At 48.9% G+C, this 26,961-nt stretch overlaps 1 protein-coding gene across 8 annotated transcripts in view; it reads right to left on the bottom strand.

Annotated features, from left to right (window-relative positions):
- NAV1 (neuron navigator 1) overlaps positions 1–25,017 on the bottom strand; it is a 274,917-nt gene extending 249,900 nt beyond the window's left edge. For 4 of the 8 annotated variants that reach the window (XM_032288714.1, XM_032288716.1, XM_032288718.1 and 1 more), the window contains exon 1: positions 24,662–25,017. The gene's annotated coding sequence lies outside the window, so the exon portion shown is untranslated. The remainder of the gene's footprint in view (positions 1–24,661) is intronic. The other 4 variants (XM_032288715.1, XM_032288717.1, XM_032288720.1 and 1 more) reach the window with 1 other exon arrangement.
- Positions 25,018–26,961: the final 1,944 nt, after the last annotated feature.

Genomic DNA, 26,961 nt, shown 5'->3' with positions numbered 1-26,961 from the left:
TGTGCCCACTTGGGGCTGGCCCACCAACCCTGTCCTGCCCAGGGCTGAGGAGGCCCAGCTGCTGAGGGGTTGCTGAGACGGAGGAGTGAGTCATGGAGCCTGGAATTTGAAGCCTTCCAGACCTTCACCCATCCCAGCCAACTTCACATCTGTCCTCCAGATGTCTCCACTTCGGAAATGCTTTCTACCAACAAGGACCCAAGGTCAGGGGGCATACTTGACCTTAGAAAAATAACTTCAGGCCGGGTTTGGTGGCTCATGCCTATAATCCTAGCACTTTGGGGGCCGAAAGGCCAGAGGATCATTTGAGCCCAGGAGTTTGAGACCAGCCTAGGAAACATAGTGAGACCCTACTCCCCCGGCTGTCTCTAAAAAAATAAAATTAAATTAAAAAATTAAAAAATAGCGGGGTGTGGTGTCATATGCCTGTAGTCTTAGCTACTTGGGAGGCTGAGGTGGGAGAACCGCCCCCAGGAGTTCAAGGCTGCAGTGAGCTGTGACGGCACTCAGCCTAGGTGACAGAGCAAGACCTTGTCTCTAAAAAAATAAGAATAAATAAATAGAAAAATACCTCCAGAACCTCCTTGGTCTCCTTGGTTGATTCTCCTAACTGGGTGCCTTTGTTCCAGCCACTGATAGTCTCATGCTGTGACAGTGCCTACTGTCTGCTGGCCCCGAAGGTGGGGAATCTGATGGGGGAACATAGCCCCTGCCTGCAGGGAGTTCCCAGGCTGATGGGCAAGGCAGTTCCTAATCTCACGGAGTCCCCAGGCTGAGCAGGGAGTACAGCCTTGTTCTTAACCAGATCCTATGCTGATGGAAGAAACAGAACTCTGCCTGCAGGGAGCCTACGGCCTAATAGGGAAAAACTTCTGTATCCGTGGGAAGCTTCCGATGTCCAGAAACAAGGGACTCAGAAGAAAAATCTAGAAACATGAATAACGGAAGTGAAAAAACTAACTTGTATTGAGTGCCTAGCATATGTCAGCTACTGTACAGGTTTAATCTTTAATTCTCACAATTACCTCATTTACAGTCAAGAAAACTAAAGTACCTTGGTTAGTTCCCCAGCTAGTAAGTAACAGAACCAGGATGCAAACTCGGTTCTGCGCAGCACCCACAGCCTGCTTTTGTGTAACACCAAGTGTGGCAGGGCAGATTTGTTTACCTTCTTTTTCCACGTCACCCTTTAGACTGGGAGCTGGCTTCTGTTTCCTATTGCAAGTCACCATTCTCACAATATTAAAAATTACTGGCCCAGCATGGTGGTTCATGTCTGTAATCCCAGCACTTTGGGAGGCCGAGGCGGGCGGATCACAAGGTCAGGAGTTTGAGACCAGCCGGGCCAATACGGTGACACCCTGTCCCTACAAAAAATACAAAAATTAGCCAGTCGTGGCGGCGTGCACCTGTAAGTCCTAACTACTTGGGAGGCTGAGGCAGGGGAACCGTCTGAAACCGGGAGGCGAAGGTTGCAGTAAGCCAAGATTGCGCCACCGCACTCTAGCCTGGGTGATGGAGGGAGACTCCATCTCAAAAAAAAAAAAAATTACTACCCATAGGGCTACTTCATTGACTGACAATATCCCACTGTCCCAGCAGCAAGAGGGACTGCTGACTCTGTCCCTTTAAAACAAAGAGAAGGACTCACAAAGGAGCTCCCATCCTCCACTAGCAAGGGGTCCCATGCCCCACAGAAGTAAGCTGTGGTCAAGGCAGCGGCTTTTTGGGGTCTCATGGAGGAAAGGTTGCAAAACCAAAGCCCCACCCCAGGTTGGCCCCAAGCCAATCACTGGAGGAATGCACTCCTGGGGACCCGTGGAAAGAGAAGTGACTGCTGCACAGCACGGGAAGCCTGTGGTGGTGGCAAGTGCAGCGGAAATGCTGACTACGTTCCTGAGCCCGATCACCGCTTCGTGGCACCCAGCGCTGGCCTGGAACAGCAGCCTGGCCTTCCCGCGCCTGGGAGGCCTCGGCTCATGGCAAGGATCCACAGATCCTAAAGCCTTCTGCAGTCCTCGGTCCCAGGGAGGGGTTCTGCAGAGGAAGAGATATAAATGCAGAGATGCAGATTTGTAGAAACACCAGTGTCTTTCCTCAGAAACAGTGACTCGGGCCTTGAAGGACCGGAGGACAGGATTTCATTAAATATCTCATTTCTCAGGGCCTGCTGTGGGGCAAGAGCTCTTGCAAAGAACTTAGGGTCCACTGCCAACCCCAGCTCCTCCTCTGCTTCTCTTTGGCACCCCAAACCACCGCAGATGCTTAGGGTCACCGAGCTCTTGCCTGCTGGTCACACCAGGATGGCCAAGTAGTTTGGGATCTTCAATGGGGCACGTCGTCCTGGACTGGCAGGGGGATATGCTGATGGTGGAGGGGAGGCCGGCGCTGGCTAAGGGCCCCAGAACCCAAAGCAGAGAAGATTCCAGAAGCAGCAGCCAGCCTGAAAAATTATTGACCTTCTGCTCTTGCCGTGTAATAGCACTCTAGCCTGTCCCATACCCTGTCGCCCACGATCCTTAATGGAGTTTACATCCTGAAAAATGAAACCTGCAGGAGAGAAAGCAAGGATCTTGGTTTTTGGTGAGGAGGGGGTGGTTTATAGAAGATGGAACCTAAATCAGGAATAGGAGTTTTTTGATACCACCCAGCCAGCCCAAGGCAAACACTACGCACAGAGACACACGGTTCTGCTCTTCCCAGCCTCTGACCGTCCTCGGCCGCCCTACCCTGCCTGGCTTCCCACACAGTGCAGGACTGCCCCAGCCCACGCCTCTCACCCCGACTTTCTTCCAGTCCGAAGAGGAGGGGACACGTGCATGTAGGGCCTGCCTCCCCAGCCCAAAAGACGCAGAGCTGCCAGCTGCCCGCAAAGAAGAGGAGGGCGTGGATCGGGCTGGGTTCTGCTGGGCAACTGCACCCTCTCGTGGTGGCAACAGGAAGATGCAAGGCCATGCAGACAAAGGGCGAACCAGATTCTTCTTCCTTCCCAGAATCCCTCCACACTGCCTTTATTAAGCACCTATTGGCAGATGGCACAGGGTTCTGTCCAAAGAGAAGTGGATGGATGGACATTGCACTGTTCTTACGGGCTGCTCAATGAAACCTGCACAGGAGAGAGGGGGCCCATCCTTCCACAGCTCTGGGCCAACAGGCCTTCCCTTTCCTCTCACTCCAGCTCCGGCGATCAGTGCTGGAATGGACAAATTTGCTGCCCTCTGCCCACATGCGTGGCGCCTCCACCATCATCTGGGTCAAGCGTCTCACCTCCATCAAAACCCTGCTCCCAGCCCTAACTTTAAGGACCCTCAGCCTTCCTCAGCCCACAAAGAGGCTTAAAAGCAGCAACTATAGGAAGAGCCCTGTTTTTGGTGGTTCATGTGCGAGTCTCCAGGGTCGGATCATGCAAGGGTGTGCTTCCGGTCTCTCCAAATGGTTGGGGAGCTTCTCAAGGGCAGGAAACATTTATTGAGAATCTATTTCATGCCAGGTCCTTTATAACCACAATTCATTGAAGCCTCTCAGCAGGCCCGTAAGGACCATAAATAACCCCCAATTTACCGAGGAGAGACTTGGGCTCCAGAAGGCCAAGAGCTATCGACAACCCCTTTCCATATGCCTGGCGCCGTGCTAAATGTGTTGTACGCATTATCTCATTCAATCCTTGTGGACAAGGTTATCCAATAAGCTAAGTTAAAATTATGCCTATTTTGGACCAGGCACAATGGCTCATACCTGTAATCCCAGCACTTTGGGAGGCCGAGGCAGGTGGATTACGAGGTCAGGAGTTCGAGACCAGCCTGATCAACATGGCAAAATTCCCATCTCTGTTAAAAATAGAAAAATTAGCCAGGCATGGTGCCATGTGCCTGTAATCCCAGCTACTTGGGAGGCTGAGACAGGAGAATCGCTTGAACCTGGGAGACAGACGGAGGTTGCAGTGAGCTGAGATCACACCACTGCACTCCAGCCTGGGCAACGAAGTGAGACTCCATCTCAAAAAAAAAAAAATTATCCCCATTTTACAGATGAAGGTGCTGGGGCTCAGAAAACAACACCCCATAATATGGCCCTTTGACATGCTGAACTAAAGAAGCAGACTCAAGGTGTCTCTGACCTCCCCACCCCAATTTCTGCCTCTCAATCCTCTGTCTTTCTCAAAGCACGGGATGAAGATGTTCTCCGGGATTCTCTCATCTCCCTAGAAACCAGACCCCAAAGAGGAACACAGTTGCTTTTTATTCTCTCCCTGAAGTTGTATTAACCAGAGAAGATTAAAACTCACATCACAGAGGAAGAGGCTGAAAATTAAACACCACACCTAGAGCCCAGACAAATTTTGTCCGAAATCAGTGTTTGCTCTCTGGTTCCACTCACTTCTCAAAGAGAATTATTTACTAACCATCGTCTGAGCAGTGGGCTCATTCATTTCCCCTAAAAATTGCTGACTACCCCGCAAAGTTGCCACATGGCCTGCATTTCCCCTTACCCTATGAAGAAGGGTATATAAGCCTCTGGACCTCACTGGGTCATGGAGTGGCCATTCGGTGCTTCCCATGAGCTTATACGTATTAACTGTCTGTCTGCCTTTTCTCTTATCTGCAGTGTCAGTTTATTTTCAGTAACCTTCAGAGAGTGGTGGGAAAGCTTTCCCCTGGCCCTTCCAAAGGCATGAAGACATTGAAGGGATAAATAATACGCACAAAGTTACACAGCTAGGAAGAGGCAGCAGGATAGAAACCCAGTTCTGCTTCACCCTTATTCTTTTTTTTGAGACGGAGTCTCGCTCTGTCGCCCAGGCTGGAGTGTGGTGGTGCGATCTTGGCTCACTGCAACCTCCACCTCCCAGGTTCAAGCAATTCTCCTGCCTCAGCCTCCCGAGTAGCTGGGATTATAGACACGCATCACCACACCCAGCTAATTTTTGTATTTTTTTTTTTTTTTTAGTAGAGAAAGGGTTTCACCATGTTGGTCAGACTGGTCTTGAACTCCTGACCTTGTGATCGGCCTCCCAAAGTGCTAGGATTACAGGCATGGGCCACTGCGCTCAGTTGTCTCACCCTTATTCTCATCCCTGTTTTTTGTTTTTTGGAGGCCAGGCCTCCTCCTTCCTGCCCCTCCAAGGCTCTGGCCCAGGGTTCTATGTGCAGCTCAGTCACCGTCCAGGACACAGACAGCTTCCTTTCCTCAGCCCCTAAGGAGTCCTTTCGTCCTTCTACAGCCAGCTCCAGAAACGACACAGAGTGCTTTCTTCCTGTCTCTCTTCATCCCTTCCACTCCTATTGGAACAAAACCACGTTTGACATTTCTTAGCATTATTACATTAAAGGGGCCGGATCCCAGCCAGCTATTTCTGGGCTGCAATTACTTATTCTATCTAGTCTAAGTGGTGTGGGCAAGCTGGTCCTCAGTTAACCCAACTGGAAACTGGGAAGATCAGGAACTTTCTCCTAGAATTTGGTTACCAGCTAATAAAGGTGCTAATTTGGAGGTGGTAGTTACGTGTTTTGGGGAGGCTGGGTGATTTCTGACTTTTATTCTAAGACTAACCCAGGGGAGCCTCTGGGGCCACGGTGCAGCTTTGTAAGTGATCTCTGCATGGCGAGTAAATGTCCTGAAATCAAGCCCTAATGCGGACCCCTAATTCGTTGCATGTGTGGCTGGGCACACAAGCATCAGGACAGTCTGAAGGCTGTCCTGTGGGCTGTGCTGAGGGACAGTGGACAAGCACATCCCCCAACCTTTTGTCTTTCTTCCAAAATCTCTTGTATTGTTTCACAAAAGAAGGAGCACAGAAGTTGAAATTCACCCAGGCCCCTCAGAGGGCGTTGGGATCCTCCCTCAAGTACTAATCACATCCGCTCTGGCTGAATGATGGGGGTTGAAATGTGGCATTTCCCCATCACGGTTGGAGCGTGGGAATGCATAGAAATCTTCAACTTGACACCAACCGAACTTCCCTGGGGCTTCCTAACAGAAACAGCAGCTCATTTGCATCTCAGCCCCTCCAGGCCTTAAGCGGGGACGCTGTGGTCCGGCAGGATCTTGGAGTCAGGGTTCCCGGGACCCTGGCTGACTCATCTTCCTCCTCTGCACCAGACACGGAGTCTACTGGTCTGAGCTTTTGCCTGAGATATCGGCTGCTGCAGAAACCCCTGTAGAATGAAACCCCCGTTTTCACAGGGGGAAGACTTTTTAGGGCTTTCCAGTGAGAGGCCACTTGAGACCTGAGCATGTTTTCCACACAGGCATTTGGAGGACGGTGCTCCTCGCTGGTGAGGAGGGGGCCCCAGGGACTGGCGGTGAGCCTCTATGGAGGGGACAGAGCTGGTCCTTAGACCTCTGCTGCTGGCCCAGGTTGGACTAAGGTTGAGGCTAGGACAGCAGAGGGGAGAGTCCAAGTCTTTTTCACCCCTTGCCTGGAAGGTCGCCCGATTCCCTCCCCTTCATAGCCAGTCTTTGCCTGACTTAATTCCTGCAGGTCCAGGAGGGGGAATTCACCTCCCAGGAGGCCCTTGCTGCTCCCCCAGGGGTTACAGTCCCTCCACTGTCCCCGAGCTCTCCTGAGCTATTACAGCTGGGTTGTAATCACTGGTTTGCTTACTGACCCTTTTTTTTTTTTTTTTTTGGTCTCTTTTGAGACAGAGTCTTCCTCTGTCGCCCAGGCTGGAGTGCAGTGCAAGATCTCAGCTCACTGCAACCTCTGCCTCCCAGGTTCAAGCGATTCTCCTGCCTCAGCCTCCTGAGTAGCTGGGACTACAGGCAGGCGACGCCACGCCCAGCTAATTATTTTATTTTATTTTTGTAGAGATAGGGACTCCCTATGCAGTCCAGGGTGGTCTCAAACTCCTGGACTCAAACGATCTACCTACCTTGGCCTTCGGCCTTCTAAAGTGTTGTACAGGCATGAGCCACCGTTCCTGGTCTCAGACTATTTTTTATGAAAGAGTGTTATACTGTTTGTCCTTAGCACCTAGGACAGTCCTAAGCTGTGGCTAGTATTTAGTGAATGAATGAATGGATCAGTGAAGTAATGAATGTGGCATTTCCAGTCCTCACTGCGGACCTGAAATCCTGTCTCCCAGACCAGACACCTCTTGGGCTTTTCCACAGGCCGTTCTCATGGGGTTCCAGGTAGGCCAACCTCAAGCAGTACCCTAGAAGCTGGCACTAAATCTGCCCCTGACCCCCACCCCCCATCTGCCTTCACTCCACCTTTCCTCCAGCACCTGGGAACCCATTTGGCTCCTGAATCCCCACTGCCCATCCCTTTTCTGGCCATTCTTTCGGAAACACCTTTTTCCTGCCCGCATCGGGGCCGCTGTGTTTCCTGCACAGGAAGAGGGCCTTTGATTCCAGGGTGCTATTTACAGCGGTCCTCCCTCCTTCTGAGCCTCACCAAGGTAGGCGCAATGGTACAGGGATGGGGGTGGAAGATGCCGGGGACTTTCCAGGGTCCCAGGAGAAGGAAGCTGAGTTCCCAAATGAGGGACGGAACATAGAGGAAGCTTCTGACCCCCAAACTGGCTTTCCCTCCTGACCTCCCCATATCTGTTAGTAGCTCCACAGCTCTCCCAGGTTCCCAGACTCAAGACTTCAAGCTTCAGAGTCAAGGAGTTAGGGGATTTACATCCAGGAAAGATCTTTTTACATCCAGAAAGATTATTTTGTAGGTGAGGAAACAGATCCAGACGGGAGAAGACATTTGGACGAGGCCACATAGAATGTTAAAGGAAGGTTCTCTGGCCAAAATCTCCCGATTCTTGCCTTACCCGTAACAATGACATAGGATTGCCTCATTCAATCTTGTGAGGCAGGTGATATGTTATGGGTTGAATTGTGTCACCAAAAAAGATAATTGAAGCACTAATTCCCAGTGTCTCAGAATGTGACCTTATTTGGAAACAGGGTCATTGAAGAGGTAATTAGTGAAGATGAGGTCATACTGGACTAGAGTGAGCCCCTAATCTGGCATGACTGCTGTATTTATAAGGAGAGGGACATTTGGACATAGACATTCACAGAGGGAAGAGGATGTGAAGACCACAGGGAGGAGATGGCCACGTGAAATGGAGGCAGAGACGGGAGTGATGTGTCGCTACACCAAGGAATGACAAGGATTGTCCACAAACATCAGACACTAGAAGAGGCAAGGAAAATTCTCCACTAGCCAGGCACAGTGGCTCAAGCCTGTAATCCTAGCACTTTGGGAGGGTGAGGCAGGCGGATCACAAGGTCAAGAGATTGAGACCATCCTGGCCAACATAGTGAAACCCCACCTCTACTAAAAATACAAATATTAGCTGGGCGTGGTAGCGCATGCCTGTAGTCCCAGCTACTCAGGAGGCTGACGAAGGAGAATCGCTTGAATCCGGAAGTTGGAGGTTGCAATGAGCCGAGATTGTGCCACTGCACTCTAGCCTGGAGACAGACTAAGACTGTCTTAATAAAAAGAAAAAAGTTTTCTACTAATTTCAGAGGGAGTATGGCCCTGCCAACACCTTGGTTTGAGACTTCTAGCCTCCAGAACTGAGACCATAAATTTCTGTTTCATTAAGCCACCCACTTAGTAGTACTTTGTTACGGCAGCCCCAGCTAACTGATCAGAGTATTATACCCATTTGACGGATAAGGACGCTTAAGACTGAGGCAGGTTAAATGAGTTAGCCAGACTATACACCAAAAGGCGCAGGAGGGACTCAACTCTCAGCCCAGCCCTCTTCCAAAAAGACTGCACGCCTTTTGGATTCTGCTTTCTGCTGTGTCCCTCCCACATTCCACAGTCATCCAGTCCTCTTGGGTTTTCCTTCGTAAAAAGTCTCTCCATGGCTCTTCCTCTCCTTCCCCAGCAGGGCCGCCCTAGCGCAGACTTCCCATGTCAGGAATGGTACATCTGCTGGCCCAGCTCGCCCTCTTCAAAGCCACTAGTTGGTTCGACACCTCTTTATCAAAAGCCCATTGCTTGCTAGGTTCTGTGCTATGTGCTGGCTTCTCATTGGTGAACAGAGCAGATATGGTCCCTGCCATTTGGGCCACACTGTTGGTAAAATAGCTTCATTGTGTCACTTCTTGGCCCCGGGTCAGCACAGGCTCCAGTCTTGAACATGCACCTGTGTTTCCCACGTGCAGGGCCAGACACCCCTGTCTGTTAACATGAGCCACCTCAATTCAGATCAGAGAATAACATTCTGTCTTACGGGGAAACCAGGGGCACCTCTGCAAATGATCTGAACTTCCCAGATCCAGGTGATAAAGGCAGCTCCAGTCCATGGAGGGAAGAAAGGCATTATGGTCTTTTACAGCAAGACACAGAAATGGGGAAGCTGTCTGGAAACAAAGAAGGTGACGCTGAACACATTCAAGAGGCCAGGTGCAGTGGCTTACGCCTGTAATCCCAGCACTTTGGGAGGCTGAGGTGGGCGGATCACGAGGTCAGGAGTTTGAGACCATCCTGACTAACATGGTAAAAACCCATCTCTACTAAGAATACAAAAAATTAGCCAGGTTTGGTGGCACACGTCTATAGTCCCAGCTACTTGGGAGGCTGAAGCAGGAGAATCAATTGAACCTGGGAGGCGGAGGTCGCAGTGAGCCGAGATCGTGCCACCGCACTCCAGCCTGGGCAACAGAGTGAGACTCCATTTCAAAAATAAAAAGATCCACTTAGGACCAACCAGCTTAACTCTCAAAACCCTTGCAGATACTCTACTGATGCTCGATAGACATCATGCTGTGAATCCTACAGCAATGAAAGGAATCTAAAGTTTCCTTCCTCCCATAAACAAACTGTGGCACATTCATACGTCAGAAATTAAAAGAAGCAAAATACATCATTTGACATGGATGAATCTCAAAAACATTATGCTGAGTTAAGAAGCAAGACACAAAATAGAACCAACCACATGATTCCATTTATATGAAGTTAGAGCAGGCGAAATGAATCTCTGATGCTACAAATCAGAACACGCAGACGGTGGGAGCGCATTGACAAAAGGGACAGGAGGGAAACTGTGGGTTGATGGAAATGTTCTATATCTGGATCGGGTGTGGGTCACATGGGTGTATTCATTTGTCAAAAACACATCGATCTGTTCATTTCATTGTTTGTAAATTATACCTCAATTAAAATAGAACAGAATAGAATAAAAGAAAAGGATTCCCTCCTTCTCGGTTGGAACACACAGTGGCCCGCCGGCTGCAGGTGAACAGACCCTCACATTTTCTCCTGCTTCTCTCTCTAGACCTGAAATCTGGCTCCAGCTCTGTTCCTCCTCTGGCTGGGTTTAGGCAGCAGCCCAGGCTCTCTACAAAGAGGCAGATGGGAGCAAACAGGGCCAGCAGCCCCGGCCCATGGGCCACTGAGCGCAGGCTCTGTCTGGCTTTGTGAGTAGGGCCTTCACCTCAGAGGTATCCAGGCTGAGCCCTCCCTGGAGCCCTATTGCCATGGAGATGGCCCCAGCCTGTATTTTGGCCCACAAGAGTTTATCATTTCAAATCTCCCACCTTCCCATATACTTTGCCTCTGCCACATCTGCGGCTCCTCCTTCCAGAGCCAAGCGGGTGCTATTTATAATGCCTGGAAACACAGCCTGGGCCAGATAATAGGCCAGTGTCGCCAAACAAAACCCCAGGCCACTCCGCCCCCTCATCCCCTGGAGGCCTACAGTCTGGAGATCAGAGGGGCCTGAGGGACCATATATCTTAGAGCCAGCACCACAGACAACCCTTCCACCGGCCCATCTGACCCTCAGACAACGAAGCGTCCCCCCCCCCTCCGGTAGGTAAACATCCCTTTTGGGATAAATTCACCCCGAAGTGTAGTCTGCATGGCTGGGGCTGGACGTCTGAGGCCTCCTTGGCTTCGCTCCATCCCTTTGCCTGTCCGGCATGTATCCCCAGTGGATCAAGGATTTATTTTATACGTGGGGGTGCAGCGAGCCACGGGGCACCCAGATTAAAAGTCATGAGAGAGACCCACATTGGCTCTAAGCAGAGGGTGCTTAACACCTTCCAGGATGATCTTCACAATTCCCTGGCTTGAGTATCATCATCCCCATTTTACAGACGAGAAAATTGAGGCCCAGGGAGGTTGTAGAAACCCAGGTCAGGATGACCCCAAAGCCTGTGCATTTTCTATTACCTCATAGGCCCAATGTCAGGCAGGGGTCCAGGAAGCAAAGAGGTGGCCTCTAAACAAGCCAGGGAAATTCAGGACCTACAGCGCTCCCCTGGGCAGGAGAAAGGGAAAGAGCATTCCCTTTACCTACCCCAGCTTAAAGGCATCCCTTACCCCAACCCCCCACCACCCTGCCAAGTAATGAATCAACAAATGTTTGCTGAGCCCCTACTGTGTGCCAGGACCCAGTTAGGCTACTTCCAAGTGCTAAGAGCAGCCAGCTGAGTGGCCTTATGGACTTTCCTCTGCCCTGGGAGGCCTCTCCCAGACTATCAGCACACCAGCCCCAACTTGGCATCTGGCCCCACTCTGCCATCCCAAACACAGAGACCTTTGTCTTTGTCACAGTCTCTGTGGTCAGCTCAGCAGTGGCCCTTCCCCTCCACTTCCCACAGCCAACCCCCAACTCTGTGGTCACTTTCTAGGCCTCCCTGCGGCCCCTGATTTCTTTCTGGCCATGGCCAGCAAGAGGAAGTGGGGAAATGACTCAGAGGGGTGATGTGGCGTCTTTGTGATGATGTTTGGTAAGGAGACTGGTAATGAGTGACAGAGAGGCACTGGATCTCACAGGCGATATGTAAATTGGGAGGGGCTGGCTGATTAGCTCCAGATCAGAGGAGTTTCAATGGGTTGCCAACCTAACACAGGCCTAAATTCATGTACAATGGTAATTTTCAAATCTGACGAGAAAATGAGAAACAGAACGCAAAACATAACAATTTTACATTATTTCTTTGACTGGCTGGGTAAAAGTGAGCAGGAATGATAAAGTTAATGATGTACTTTAAAGTAGCTTTTATTGAAAAATAAATCTTAAGGACTTGTCAAAATAAATGCAATAGCAAAGTAAATTTAAAAGCTCAATATGACTTCTGCATTTGTATAACAGACATAGTGTCTGTGGTTAAGTTCTATGAGCCATTAAAGACACTGGTGGTGCTGGGCGAGGTGGCTCATGCCCGTAATCTCAGTACTTTGGGAGGCTGAGATGGGAAGATCACTTGAGCCTTGGAGTTCCAGACCAGCTTGGGCAACATAGTGAGACCTCATCTCTACAAAAAATGTAAGTTAGTCAAGTGTAGTGGTGTGCTCCTGTAATCTCAGGAACTCGGAAGGCTGAGGTGGGAGGATCACTTGAGCCCAAGAGGCTGAGGCTGCAGTGAGCTATGACTGCATCACTGTCCTCTAGCCTAGGCAAAAGAGTAAGACCCTGTCTTAGGAAAAAAAAAGAAAGACACCAGTCCCCTGGCCCCTTCTGCTATACATGGCCCTGGGGTGTATTGGAAAGGACAAAGGCCAGGAGTCAGAAGACTTGGATTCCCAAACTCATTCCCTAAAGTTATGTGGTGTTGGGTAAGTTACTTAACCTCTCTGAGTCTGATTTTGACATCTATAGAAAGGGAAATTTTTGTCTGGCCTACCTCATAGGGTTGCCATGAAGAGTAAATGAGATGATGGATATGAAATCATTCAGCACGGACCGTACATTAGACCAGAGGAACTTTTGCAGTGAAGGTCCAGGGAAGAACTCTCACAGCAAGACGGGATTTTGGTCGTAGACCTTCAGTCAACCAACCTCCATCCTCAGGGTCAGGTTGTGACTGCTCCAGAGCGGTGTGGGTCTCAAATACCTGCTGAGAGACACCTTCAGGGCCATACCTGCATAGACCACCCACCCCACCTGTTCCCAGGACAGAAGGGGCAGAGCCAAGGAGCTTTTCAGAGTTCTTGGGTTCCAAAATACAAACATAAAACTGCAAAATTGAAGTTCATCAAGATTTAATTAAACATCTACAAAATGTAACATTGTGTCAACTGCTTCAATACTTAAATTTAGCTTTTACAAAAATGTATTGTTTGAAAATAACTTAGGCTGGGTGCGGTGGCTCACACCTGTAATCCCAACACTTTGGGAGGCCTAGGGTGGTGGATCACCTGAGGTCAGGAGTTTGAGACCAGCCTGGCCAACATGGTGAAACCCGTCTCTAGTAAAAATACAAAAAATTAGCCAGGCATGGTGGTGTGTGCCTGTAATCCCAGCTACTTGGGAGGCTGAGGCAAGAGAATTGCTTGAACCCAGGAGGCGGAGGTTGCAGTGAGCTGAGATCGCGCCATTGCGTTCCAGTTGGGGCAACAAGAGCAAAACTCATCTCAAAAATAAAAATAAAAGAAAGAAAAAAGAAAATAACTTATAGGTAAAATTTTTCTTCTGATCCAGTAATTTCTGCATATGTTCAAGGTTACCAAGAAATAGCCAATTTAAAATTACTAATAAATGAATTGCTGATATCCAAATACTTTTAAAAGTGAAATTATAGGCCAAGCATGGTGACTCACACTTGTAATCTGAATGCTTTGGGAGGCCAAGGTGGGAGGCAATCCTGAGGCCAGGAATTCGGGACCAACCTGGGCAACACAGTGAGACCCTGTCTCTACAAAATATACAAAAGTGGTGGCAGGTGCCTGTATCCTCGGCCACTTAGGAGGCTGAGGCAGGAGGACCACTTGAGTCTCAGAAGTAAGGCTGCAGTGAGCCGTGTTGGCGCCACTGCACTCCAGCCTGGGTGACAGACTGAGACGCTGTCTCTTAATAAATGAATAAATAAAATTTTAATTTTATTTTTAAAATTACAACAAAAAATTAGCAATTCACATGGGATGTAGGGTGTGGGTGCATCATCCTGGGCATGCTGTGTCCTAGGGCTCTTTCTGGCTGAGCAGGCCCAGCAGACAGCCAGGTCTTAAGACAGTCCTCTCTCTGCTTAGCGTTGCAGAAAAGCTTTCTCCAAGGCCAGCCCTTTTGTCCTGCTCACCTCTATGCATTTAGAAACCAGAAGGCCGGGCACGTTGACGTGTGCCTATAATCCCAGAACTTTGGGAGGTTGAGGCAGGTGGATCACTTGAGCCCAAGAGTTTGAGACCAGGCTGGGAAATATGGTAAAACCCAGTCTCTACAAAGAATGCAAAAATTATCCAGGTGTGGTGGTGCATGCTTGTAATCTCAGCTACTTGGGAGGCTGCGGTGGGGGGATCATCTGAGCCTGGGGAGGTTCAGGCTGCAATGCACTCCAGCCTGGATGACAGTGAGACCTTGCCTCAACAAAAGAAGAAAAGAAAGAAAGAAAAGAAAGAAAGAAAGAAAGAAGGAAAGAAAGAAAGAAAGAAAGGACAGAAAGAAAGAAGAGAAAGAAAGAGAGAAGAGAAGAGAAAGAAAGAGAGAAAGAAAGAAAACTAGAATATCAATATCTGAATCTAAAGCCTGCCTTCTCACTGCTATTATGGGTGGTCACCATCAAACTGTACAGAAGACCTTATAATAACAAGCAACCGTTTCCTGTCCCACCTTTTCCCAACTCTGTTCTATTGTCGAAATAGTTTTCTGTTATTAGCTCTTCTGGTGGTTACCCACGTAAACTCTAGATAACATACTCCTAACCGTTCCCTGTTGTGTCACCTTTAGACAACATCTATCATTACTAAAAACGTTAGACAAGTTTAGAGCGCTTACACTAAACCCGACTCTCTTTCTCCTTCTCTTCCTCCTAATATTTGACTTTAGTTACTTTTAGGGTTATCTTGTACCTTTGATCTTAAAATTTGGTTTCTTGTTTTTTAACACTTTGACAGACTCTTGAATCCCCTCGGTATGCGAGGAGAGTATTAGAGACCTTCCTCCTCCCTCTTCCTCTTCCACCTCCCTTCTTCAGTCAGTAACACCGTTATTCATTTATTTATTTATTTTCATTTTATTTAAGAGCTGGGGTCTTGCTCTGTCATTCAGGTTGGAGTGCAGTGGCAGAATCATAGCTCACAGCAACCTCAAGCTCCTGGCTGGGATAATTGATTGATCCCTCTGCCTCAGCTTCCCAAGTAGCTGTGGTAGGAGGACCATACTATGATGGCATGTGCGCCATCATGCCCGGCTAATTTTTTAATGCTTTGTATAGATTGGGGGATGAGTCTTGCTAGATTTCCCAGGCTGGTCTTGAATTCTGGCCTCAAGCAAGCCTCCTGCCATGGCAGTTACACCTTTACTGATTGCTATTTACAGCCTACCCAGCAACTACAACTAAGTATATTGAGCTTTGCTTAAAGATTACCGGTAAATGTCAGTTACATGATCATGACTACATAAATACTGTTAAATCCTAGTCTTAGAGCCTCACTTTCCTCCTCTGTCAAATGGGGACAGCAGAGCATGTTCTAACACCTCATAAGACCTAGTGAAGAGGATACAAAATGTGCAGAATGCAAGTGACGAAGGTTTTTACAAATGTAACCTCTTATTTTTCCATCATTATTACATGACATGCAGCATGGAGTGGTAATAATGGCTCATACTATTTGGGCAACTTAGATAACTCTCTGAACTGCAATTTCCTAACCAGTAAAATGAAGAGAATACTTGTACCTATCTCACTAAACTGTTGTAACGATTACATGAAATGATATAAATCAAAGTGCTTCTCCTTCTGTGGATCACTATCCCAATTTTAGGGATCATGACCATATTTCCCTTTTGCTAGGAGAGAAAATTTCAATTTACACCCCAACTCAGCAGGGTATGAATTGTTAAGAAGTATATAGCACTCTCAAAAAGGCATGTGGGAAACCACTGGAAAATCTGATTGTGGCCATGTATTAGGCAACTCTGTTAAATCCAGTATTCATGGGTATGATGGCAGTACTGTAGTTTTGTAGGAGAATGTTCTTGTTCTTTGGAAATAACATGCCTAAGTGTTGAAGGGTTAAGTATCATGATGTCAACAAATTGCTTTTTTTTTTTTTTGAGATGGAGTCTCGCTGTATCTCCCAGGCTGAGTGCAGTGGTGCGATCTCAGCTCACTGCAACCTCTGTCTCCCGGGTTCAAGTGATTTTCCTGCCTCAGCCTCCCACGTACCCGCCACCATGCCCAGCTAATTTTTCTATTTTTAGTAGAGACGGAATTTCATCATGTTGGACCAGGCTGGTCTCAAACTCCTGACCTCAAGAGATCCACCTGCCTCGGCCTCCCAAAGGGCTCGGATTACAGGTGTGAGCCACCACGGCTGGCAACAAATTACTTTTAAAAGGCTCAGAGAAGAATGACGTAGATTGATCGATACAGAGAGAGTAGTCTAGCAAAATGTCAACAATCAGTGAATGTAGACGTTCATCATACTAGTCTGTCTTTCACCTTCTCTACTATTCGGAAGGTTTTAAAAAAAAACTTGGGGGGGGGGGGCGGGGAGGGGCGGTGCGGAGTTCGCACCACAGGAAAGCACCTTAATGTCATGTAGCCCTTTCTCTTCCCCTTGGGAACTAGGCATGGGCCCTGAGGGTGCAGCTTCCACAGTCTCACCCAGTGAGGTAGGGGTAAGTGTTGCTGACACTTTCTTAAATCTCCTTGGTAAAGTGGACTATGCCCAGAGGGTGATGAAGAGCACAAAAAGCTGAGGTCCATGGGCAGCACGCGATAGTGCAGGTTGTGCCGCGCAGTCCAGCCCTCCTGAAGCTTAGGGGTGGGAGAGCCAGAGAGCCTTACAGGAAGGTCCCAGATGAGAGACAAGGCAGGCAGCTGCTTCGTGTGGATCCTGGCTGGGGCGCCCTAACTGTGTGTCTCATCAGCTGTCTCTCCTTTGTTAAAGGGAAAGCAGGAAGAGAGCAGTTGGTATCTTGGCACTACCCAGAACCCAGATACTCCTTCCCAGTCAACTCAATTATCTGCACCAATGAACTGGGAAAAAGGCACTGGTAACTGACTCTTGCAATAATTTATTATGGACCTATTCTATGCTATGCTCGAAGTCTACCAAAAAATTCGATAACACCAAAACATGATGAAATAACTAAACGACAAACAGTAAAGAGCAAAGATACAGTCAGACTCTCGTTCCTTTATGCCTTCATTTATCCCTCTGAGTCAGCCCAGTGCTCAGGTTTTCAGGGGCAGTCTACAAATTGAAAAGCAAATCTGCTTTGTCTATCTGATAATAAATAGGTGATCTGCCTATGGCTGACGTGTGCCAGTAAGCTCACAAGTAAAGTGCTGCACTTCATTCTGGACATGACACATTCCAACAGGAGAAGCTAGCATTTTAAGGGTGATGAGTATAATGAAGAAGGTGAGTAAGAACTAGGATGAGGCTGCGCGTAGTGGCTCATGCCTGTAGCTTCCAACACTTTGGGAGGCAGAGGCAAGCGGATCACTTGAGGCCAGGAGTTTGAGACCAGCCTGGCTAACGTGTATGTGGAATAAAAAAAGCTACATGCCTGGGTGACAGAGAGAGAGAGAGAGAGAGAGAGAGAGAGAGAGAGAGAGAGAGACTCTTCTTAAAAAAAAAAAAAAAAAAAAAGATTAAATCTAGCATTTATTAAGCACACACATTGAGCCTCCCAGAGACTGAGTCAGGTCTGACATGGTCTCACTTGATTCGTGCAATCACTCTCTTGAAGTTGCCAGATCACAGGCATCACTGTTGCAGGTGTGGGGGTGTGGAGTGGCGAGGAGGAGAGGGAAGAGGTTAAGAGGGAAGTTGGGAAACATTGTCCCAGGAGTAAGGCATTTTCATTCCACTTTTCCTGGGGAAGAAACAGAGTCTCTAAGAGGTTCCATGGCCTGCCTAAAATCACACAGAGTGCAGCAATGATGACATGATTTCAGTTGCCAATATTTCCTAAATGCTCTTCTTGCTAAGGACTTCAGGTGCCAAGTCAATCTTTGCACCTTGACTTCAAGTCTCGGTTATGTCATGGTCCACAATCTTGCTATTACATCATCATATATCTGTCTTCCTTGAAAATACATGGGACACAATCAATGAAGCTCTGAAGGAAATGGGGCTGCTGAGACCAGAGAAGAAAAGATGGGGACAGGTGCATGGTAGTTGTTCCCAAAAATATTGAAAGGCTGACACTTTGCAGGTAATCACACTTACTCTGCATGACTAATTTTGAATATCCTCCATCTTATTCAGGGATGCATTTTGGTGAAGCCAACTAAGCTTCTGGTATCTTTCACCAATGGGTGGAAGTCATACCCACGACAGATTACTATAAGGAGGAACTCTGAAAGACAGAACTGTCCAAATAGGGAATAAGATGACTTCAACATAGTATTGATGGGAGTGCCCCAGCAACAGAGGTGTCCAAGCTGATGACCTCTTGCAGGGGATGTTTTGGGGGAACTTAATGTATCTGGAATAGAAAAGGCTATATGACACATAAGGTTCTTTCCAACTTTGAAAGAGTAAATGCCAACTTCTATAGAATTAAACTATTTACAAATGGATTTTAAAATCAGAGAAGAGATGGGCCGGGTGCGGTGGCTCACGCCTGTAATCCCAGCACTTTGGAAGGCCGAGGCGGGTGGATCTCGAGGTCGAGATCGAGACCATCCTGGCCAACATGGTGAAACTCCATCACTACTAAAAATACAAAAAAGTTAGCTGGGCATGGTGGTGCGCGCCTGTAGGCCCAGCTATTTGAGAGGCTGAGGCAGGAGAATTGCTTGAACCCGGGAGGCAGAGGTTGCAGTGAGCTGAGAGCGAGCCACTGCACTCCAGCCTGGCACCTGGCGACACAGCAAGACTCTGTCTCAAAAAAAAAAAAAAAAAAAAAAAATTCAAGGACGGGATGTAAAGTGGGTCAGTATTACTGACCAGATGGGGAGGGAATTGCGTCTTTGAAAGCTGTGACCAGTCAACAGTTCCAGGGAGTAAATCAGCTCAACCATTGAGTAGTTCTAACCCTCACAGTGCATCAGAGTCACCTAGGGAGCTTTTAAAAATGACAGACACTGAAGCCACATTCCAAACCAAGTGAAGCCGAATCTCTGGGGATGGGTCCAGGAATCAGTCATTTTTAAAAGCTCCCCAGGTGGTGCTAATGTGCAACCAAGATGTAGAACCCCTGAGCTAGAGGAAATGAAGCCCGAGCTGAGGCTGAGCGTGGTGCCCTCTGAGTCTCGGGATGAACAGGAATCAGTTCATCTCTGCGTCAGGGCCAGCGATGGCCCCTCTGGCTGGAGGGAGTTGGCGGGAAATTGAAAGGCAAGAAGATAATGCCCTTTAACCCTTTAATACCTAACATCTAGTTATTAAACAATGTTCACAAGGCCGGGCGCGGTGGCTCACGCCTGTAATCCCAGCACTTTGGGAGGCCGAGGCGGGTGGATCATGAGGTCAAGAGATCGAAACTCCATCTCCAAAAAAAAAATGTTCACAAATTCATAGAGATGGGAAGTAAAATGGTGGTTCTCAGGGCCTGGGGGGAAGGAGAAAGGAGAGTTACTCTTTAATGACTACAGAGTTTAAGTCTGGGAGGGTAAAAAATTTCCAGAGGTGGCGGCTGGTGATGGTTATACAACAATGCAAATGTATTTAATGGTAAATCGTAGGTTATACATATTTACCCAATGCAATTTAAAAATGTTTAAAGTACACTAATTATAATGAAAAGTATAATTAAGGTCGGGTGAGGTGGCTCACGCCTGTAATCCCAGCACTTTGGGAGGCCGAAGCAGGCAGATTACCTGAGGTCAGGAGTTCGAGACCAGCCTGGCTAACATGACGAAACCCTGTCTCTACTAAAAATACCAAAATAAGCTGGGCGTGGTGGTGGGCGCCTGTAAGTCCAGCTACTCAGGAGGCTGAGGCAGGAGAATTGCTTGAACCTGGGAGGCGGAAGTTGCAGTGAGCTGAGGTCGCACCATTGCACTCCAGCCTGGTCAAGAGAGAGAGACTCTGTCTCAAAAAGAAATGAAAGAAAAGAATAACTAAATACACCAACCACCCAAATGTAGAATGTTAGCACTTAGTCAAATTTTATTGCCTTTTTTTTTTTTTGAGATGGAGTTTCGCTCCTGTTACCCAGGCTGGAGTGCAATGGCACGATCTCGGCTCACCGCAACCTCCGCCTCCTGGGTTCAGGCAATTCTCCTGCCACAGCCTCCTGAGTAGCTGGGATTACAGGCACGCGCCATCATGCCCAGCTAATTTTTTATATTTTTAGTAGAGATGGGGTTTCACCATGTTGACCAGAATGCTCTCGATCTCTTGACCTCGTGATCCACCCACCTTGGCCTCCCAAAGTGCTGGGATTACAGGCGTGAGCCACCACGCCCAGCCTATTTTATTGTCTTTTTAAAGGGGAAAAAAAAAAAAACTTTTCAGATTAAGAAAACAAAAAACCTTCAGAGAGATTTATCCCAGGAATAAAAGGGTGGTTCCACGTAAGAAAAGCAATCAATGTAATGTACCACACTAACACAACAAAGGAAAAAAAACAAGCCACATGATTATCTCGAGTGATACAGAAAAAAACCATTTGACATAAAATTCAACACCCTTTTGTGATAAAAAATGCTCAGAAAACTAGGAATAGAAGATGATTTCCTAACACAACAAAGGAAAAAAAACAAGCCACATGATTATCTCGAGTGATACAGAAAAACAGCATTTGACACAAAATTCAACACCCTTTTGTGATAAAAAATGCTTACAAAACTAGGAATAGAAGATGATTTCCTCAACACAATAAAGGCCATTTATGAAAAGCCCATAGCTAACACGGCACTCACTCATGAAAGGCTAAAATCGAGAAATCTCCCTAAGATCAAGAACAAGGGAAAGATGCCTGTTTTCACCACTGCTACTCGACATGATACTGAAAGTTCTAGCCAGAGCAATTAGGCAAGAAAAGGAAATAAAAGGCATTCAAATTGGAAAGGAAGAAGTAAAACTATTTCTGTTCACAGTTAACATGATCCTATAGACAGAAAGTGCCAAAGAATCCATAAACAAAAAAGCTACCAGAACTAATACATTCAGCAAAATTGCAAGGGACAAGATGAACACACAAAAATCAGCTGTGTTTCTACACACCAGTAATGGACAAGCCAAAAAGGAAATTAAGAAGCAATTCCATTTGTGAAAGCTTTCAGGCATGTGAGGATTGGATATCAGAACAGTCTTGCAGTCTTTTGAAGTGGAATCATCTCGTTAGTAACGGTCCTTGGCGGAGGCACATGCATCAGTGCCTTTAATTTTTTATGCATGTTGCTGCATCTCATATTAAGTAGAGCAAATAGACGTGCTGGGGATGGTAACGTGGACGGCACAGGACATGTGTAAGAAGCTGAACCACATCCACAGTCAGGTCAGAGTGGCCTGGGTCTCAGCCATCCTGCCTCCCTTCACGTCTCAAGAGTCACAGGAAGATGGGAAGCAAAATCTCAGGCCTCTTGGAGGAAATCAGGTCTCAGTCAGCCTTTCCGGGAGGTTAAGGGGACTTATTAGGCCCAGGAAACTGTTTACTGTGAAGTGTGTTTTTCACTAGACTAGTTTTTGTGGGGTATTTTTAAGTTAAAAAAGGAACTAAAAGTGTTTTTAATTATAATCTTTTTAGGGCGACTAGGGACCAGAAAGATGAAGTGTTTGCCAAGTATTGCCACATTTCTTAGCTCTCCATGTTCCAAAGACTCTAAAAGCTGATAGCCAGCTATCTCTGGCTCCATCACAGAGATAGCTCTCTTGACCCTTGCTGTGTTTCTGTTCCTCTTTCTTGCTAACAGCTAAGTAACATCTGCTGAGATGGAAACACTAGGAAGAGAAAAGTTCGCAGCAATTTGCTGAAAGGGAATGAGCCCTAAACTGGGAGCCAGAAGCTGTGTGTTCTAGGTGGCCTTCTGTAGCACCCCAGCGGTGTAGATCTGAACCTATCCCTTCCCTTCAGTGGGCCTTGATTTTTGTCTGTAAAGGGGAGAAGATCAGGGGTTGGGAGGCGTGGAGATCCTTTTAATTTTGACATTCTGGTTTTTCTTAAAGGCCAAACCCTTCACGAATTCAAAAGAACTTTAAAAGAAGAGGGAAGTGACACTGATTGGAAGTGGGCAGATGGAAAGAGAGACAAATTGTAAACGTTGGATAGGAGACTTTTCTATTCTAGACCACTTCTTTCTACTGGGCCCAAACTGCGTTGATATCAGAGATTCACAGGGACTCAGGAGGGGGCCGGGTTAGGCGAGGCAAGAAAAAATAGCACTCTTTTTCTTTTGAGACGGAGACGGAGTTTCACTCTCGTTACTCAGGCTGGAGTGCAATGGCGTGATCTCGGCTCACTGCAACCTCCGCCTCCCTGGTTTAAGCAATTCTTCTGTCTCAGCCTCCTGAGTAGCTGGGATTACAGGCATGTGCCACTGCATTTGACTAATTTTCATATTTCTAGTGGAGACGGGGTTTCATCATGTTGGCCAGGCTGGTCTAAAACTCCTGACTTCAGGTGATTCGCCCGCCTCGGCCTCCCAAAGTGCTGGGATTACTTGGCGTGAGTCACTGCACCTAGCCGAAACAGCATTCTTCTTTTCAATTTCCCCAGACCAAGGCTTACCAAAGAAGCCAGATTCCGGAAAAGGCTCAAATACTCAAAGCTTGCCTACTCATCTGTGGGCAAATACACATTTTTATGGACTGCCTTTTGAGGGAAAAAGAGGTGGAGGGGATCTGGGGGAGCAAATCAACTTCCAAAGGATGAATAAATGGGCACTTAAGTGAGATGGGAGGCCTTGGAGTGCTACTTAGTTTTTCTTCCCAATTCTACTAATTTGGCAAACATCTATAAAGTGCCTACCATGTGCTGAGTGTTGTGGGTGGTCAGATAGGGTGTTTGGCTAGAAGGTATTCACAGGGAGCTAGGCATGTTCACAAACACCCAAAGATCTAAAATAAAAAGCATGGCACACTGACAATCAACAGAAATAAAAAATGCAAAGCAGAGCGTGAGACCTGCCCCAAGGAAATTCAGATAAACTGCTAGAGAACTTCAGATTAGCAGCTGTTGTCTTTCACCTGGAAAGGGTGTTCTCTTTCACCTAGTACTCTCTTTCACCTGGAAAGTTCAGGAAATAGACGCTAGGGGCTGGAGCCCAAATCTGAAAAGCCTTCTCCATTCTTCCAAGAGTAGCAATGTTCCCTGGTTCCATTTTACAGAAGTGAAAACCAGGACAGAGACATGAGCAATTATTTGCTCTCTGATCATCCAGGTGGTTGGCAACACAGCCAGATAGAAAACTACAAACTGATTGAAAACTTCCCGTAGAAACCAATGGTGAAAGCATGTACCACTAGGAAGCTCATCTTAGAAGATGAAATCCGTAGAGCTGTTCCCTCTGTCTCCCTTCTTAGGTCAATCCCAAAGACACACCAACCAAAAGTCAAAGCAGGATAAAAGCAAATTTCATAAGAAAGCTGGAGTCATGTGTATCTCTGGCCTGAGGGGAGCCAAGGTCTCTGCAGTGACAGATCCTCCACCTGGGGAGGCCATTGTGTGAAGTCTCCAGCCCCATTATAAGTGAGTTGCCGGGGACCTCATGTAGGGGGAACAAGAGCTAGCCCGCTAATGAAAGCCCAGGCAAGCCCTCTGCTTTTGCACAGTGAACGAACGTGGCCACAGGCTTCTCAGCACTGAATTTGAACGAGCCAATGGTATCCCAATCATTGAAACAGGAAGTCAGATAAACAGCATGTTATCAAGGGGGGATGCAGCTCTTCCCTTAAGCCGGCGCCAGCTGCGCCCTGTGACTATCCTAACAAAGTCCCATTGACTCACCAGCTGATTTTCCTGTGTTCGGCTCCCGGGGACAAGGAACCCTCTCTGCCGGGTGGACGTCACCCCTGCACACCAACCCCCCCCACCCGCCACTCGCGTCCTCTCCAGTTCCTGCCTCCCTCTCTGCCCGCTGCAGACTTGGCTGCTTTTTTATCCTATGACCAGTTTTTATCGGCTCTGAGGATTAGCAAGTACAAGAGCCCGAGACCCGGGAGCGCTCAGGTGAGCTCCCCGTGTTCACCCAACCTCTGCGTTCTCCTCCCTCCCCTCTCCTCCGAGACCACTTTCTCCGCTCCCAGACGCACTGGGGGGGCGCCAGAGAGGACGGCCTCCGGGAGATTGGCGGCAGGGCGCTTCTCGCCGCATCCCGGGGGTGCGGGGAACGTTTTCTGGAAGGCCCGCAAGGTCACCCGCCCCAGCTGTTCCGCTGGCTCCTGCTGGGATGGGAGGAGTTAACTCTCGCTTCAGCGAAAGGCAGAAGTGCGGGTAGGGTGCGTGCAGGTCGTGTGGGTGCGAGTATATGAACGCAGCACCTGGTGTCTGCTGATAAGATCTTAACGCACTTTAAATTGCAGGCATTTCACAACAAGGAAACTGAGGCTCAGAGGGACTGAAGCTGGGCAGCCCCTTCCCCCCGAGTCAACTCCAGAATCAAACGCGCAATCGGTCCGGTAGTGGTCGAAGGGGCACACACCTCCCTGGGAAGCCGCGATCATCTAAGTAGTTATTTATTCCAGCGCCTCTCCCGAGCCCAGCCAGCAGCTTCCCCCGGACACCAACCTCCCCTACCCCGGGTCTTGGTCCTGGCCGCGCAGGACCCGCCAGCCGAGCCTGGCAAAATGGGAAGCTGCAGACCCCCAGCGCCGCGACCACGCGACCGCCCCGCGCCGGCCACTCACCGGAGCGCCTGTCCGCTCGGGCTCCGGGTCCGCGCCGCCGCCGCGCAGAGTCGCGCATCCCCTAGGGCAGCGCGGGTGCGGGGTCCGCTCCTCGCGAGCACAAAGTGTCCCGGGGCTCCCCGGGCCGCCTCGGCCCCTCGCACCAGGCTCAGCGTCCGCCGCGCTCTCGGGTCTCGGGCCCCGCACTAGGGCCGCCGCCGGCCCCAGCCCCACAATGAGGAGGGAGGCAGCAACCTGAACAAAGTGCCTCCCCCCCGGGCCCGGCGGCCGGGGTGGAGCCTCGTGACCCGCTGCCCCAGGCACACGCCGGCTGCCTCCACCGCGGGCCCGGGAGGGGAGTGCCCGGCGGCCGGGGGCGGGCGGGAGGAGAGGATCCGCTCCGGTCGCCCTCGCTTTCCTCCCCCTGCACTGTGCCAGTTTAACCCGCAGAGGGGCGGAGGCATGGGTCCCTTCCAGACTTTGTCATTGGAAAGCTATTCCCGTAACCCTTTGCTGCCTTCGCCTTCCCGCCCCGCCTCCCAGGCTGGCCTCAGAAAGGCGGCAGCTCGGTGGCAGAGTCGCGAGCTGGCAGGGCAGGAAGCCTTTGCACAATCGAGCCTTTCCTTTGCCCGGGAACCCGCCACCGCCACTTCCAGGCCGTGTTTCCTCCCTCCCCCACATGGCGTCGGAGTACCGCTGATTCAGCCGCAGTTAGAAGGGGGCAGATGGATCGGCCAGCCTCTCCACCCGACTTCTGACCCCGGGCACCCACTTCCTTTCTTTCTCCACCCCACTGAACTGTCATGCTGTCTGAGCTGGAACTCTTAGGTGCAGAGGAGAAGGGAGGCCCCGCAAGTGCCCCGCAAATAGTAGGTGCTCAGTAACTTAAGTGATTTCTCCCCACCTTCCGGACTGCCGACGCCCCTCCTCCTCCTTCCAGGGACTTAGGAGTGGGAGGAGGGGGAAGAAGAGGAAAGAGGAAACGACCGGACCTGAAGAGAGTGAACGGGACGAAGGCCCTCGGCCAGAACCTACTGCAAACTCCCTGCAGCGCAAGGCCCCTGCCTCCTGGCCTGGGGACTTCCAGGGTCTGCAGAAGAAGGCAGAAGGAAGTCAGGTGGCCCCAACTTTAAAGCAGGCTTTGAGCTACATGGGAGAAAGGGAGTAGCTGTGGCCAAGAATTCAGCAGATTCCCCTGCTCCAGTCAACAAATACGAGGACTGATTTATTCCGAGGGCCATGGGGTTGCAAGTTGGAGGGCTGATGGGTAGAAAGCAAAACTCCGTGCTCCCTGGGAGGTCTCAGAGCTCTTTGCCAGCAAAATCAGTGTGAGCAGAGTCAGGATGAGAGCCCTTGAGTCTTCCCTGTACACCCCCACCCAGTCGGTCAACCACAGTAGCTTTGAATACGGAGAGATGAGACACTAGACAACGGACAAACAGCGACATTCAAGAAGTTCCCAATTGATTAGGGAAAAAGATTTGTTGTATGATTTTTGTCCATGAAGGGAGTGAATTGCCTTTTGGCAAGGGTTAAGGGGGTGGACTACAGAGTGACACTGTTACTCTCTGCATAAAGACTGGTAAGTGTGGGCTCTTACGGCAGACTGCATGGGTTCAAATCCTGGATCAACAATTTTTTAGCCATGGGAACTTGGATTCTTTAACCTCGGGCTACTGCAGTTTCTTCTTCTGTAAAATGCGATAATAATAGTTCCTATCTCCTAAGAGTGTTGAGAGGATTAAATGAGATAGTATAGGTGACACACTTAGAATAGTAGCTGGCACATAATAAATACTCAGTAGGCCAGGCGCGGTGGCTCACACTTGTAATCCCAGCACTTTGGGAGACCGAGGCATGTGGATCATGAGGTCAGAAGTTTAAGACCAGCTTGGCCAACATGGTGAAACCCTGTCTCTACTAAAAATAAAAAAAAAATAATTAGCTGGGCGTGGCGGCGGGCTCCTGTAATCCCAGCTACTTGGGAAGCTGAGGCAGGAGAATCGCTTGAAACCGGAAGGCGGAGGTTGCAGTGAGCCAAGATGGTGCCACTGCACTCCAGCCTGGGAGACAGAGTGAGACTCTGTCTCAAAAAAACAAAAAAAACAAAAATTAGCCGGGCATGGTGGCACGTGCCTGTAGTCCCAGCTACTCAGGAAACAGGCAGGAGAATCGCTTAAACCCTGGAGGTGGAGGTTGTGGAGCCAAGATTGTGCCACTGCATTCTAGCCTGGACAACAGAGCAAGACTCCATCTCAAAAAAAAATTAAATTAAAAAATAAATACTTAGTAAACATTAGCTGTTACTTTGATCTGGAAGT

The sequence above is a fragment of the Sapajus apella genome, unplaced genomic scaffold (assembly GCF_009761245.1).
Source record: "Sapajus apella isolate SASKATOON/1434 unplaced genomic scaffold, GSC_monkey_1.0 scaffold22, whole genome shotgun sequence".
In the NCBI taxonomy this organism is placed as follows: Eukaryota; Metazoa; Chordata; class Mammalia; order Primates; family Cebidae; genus Sapajus; species Sapajus apella.
This window is presented reverse-complemented; position numbering and strand designations above follow the sequence as displayed.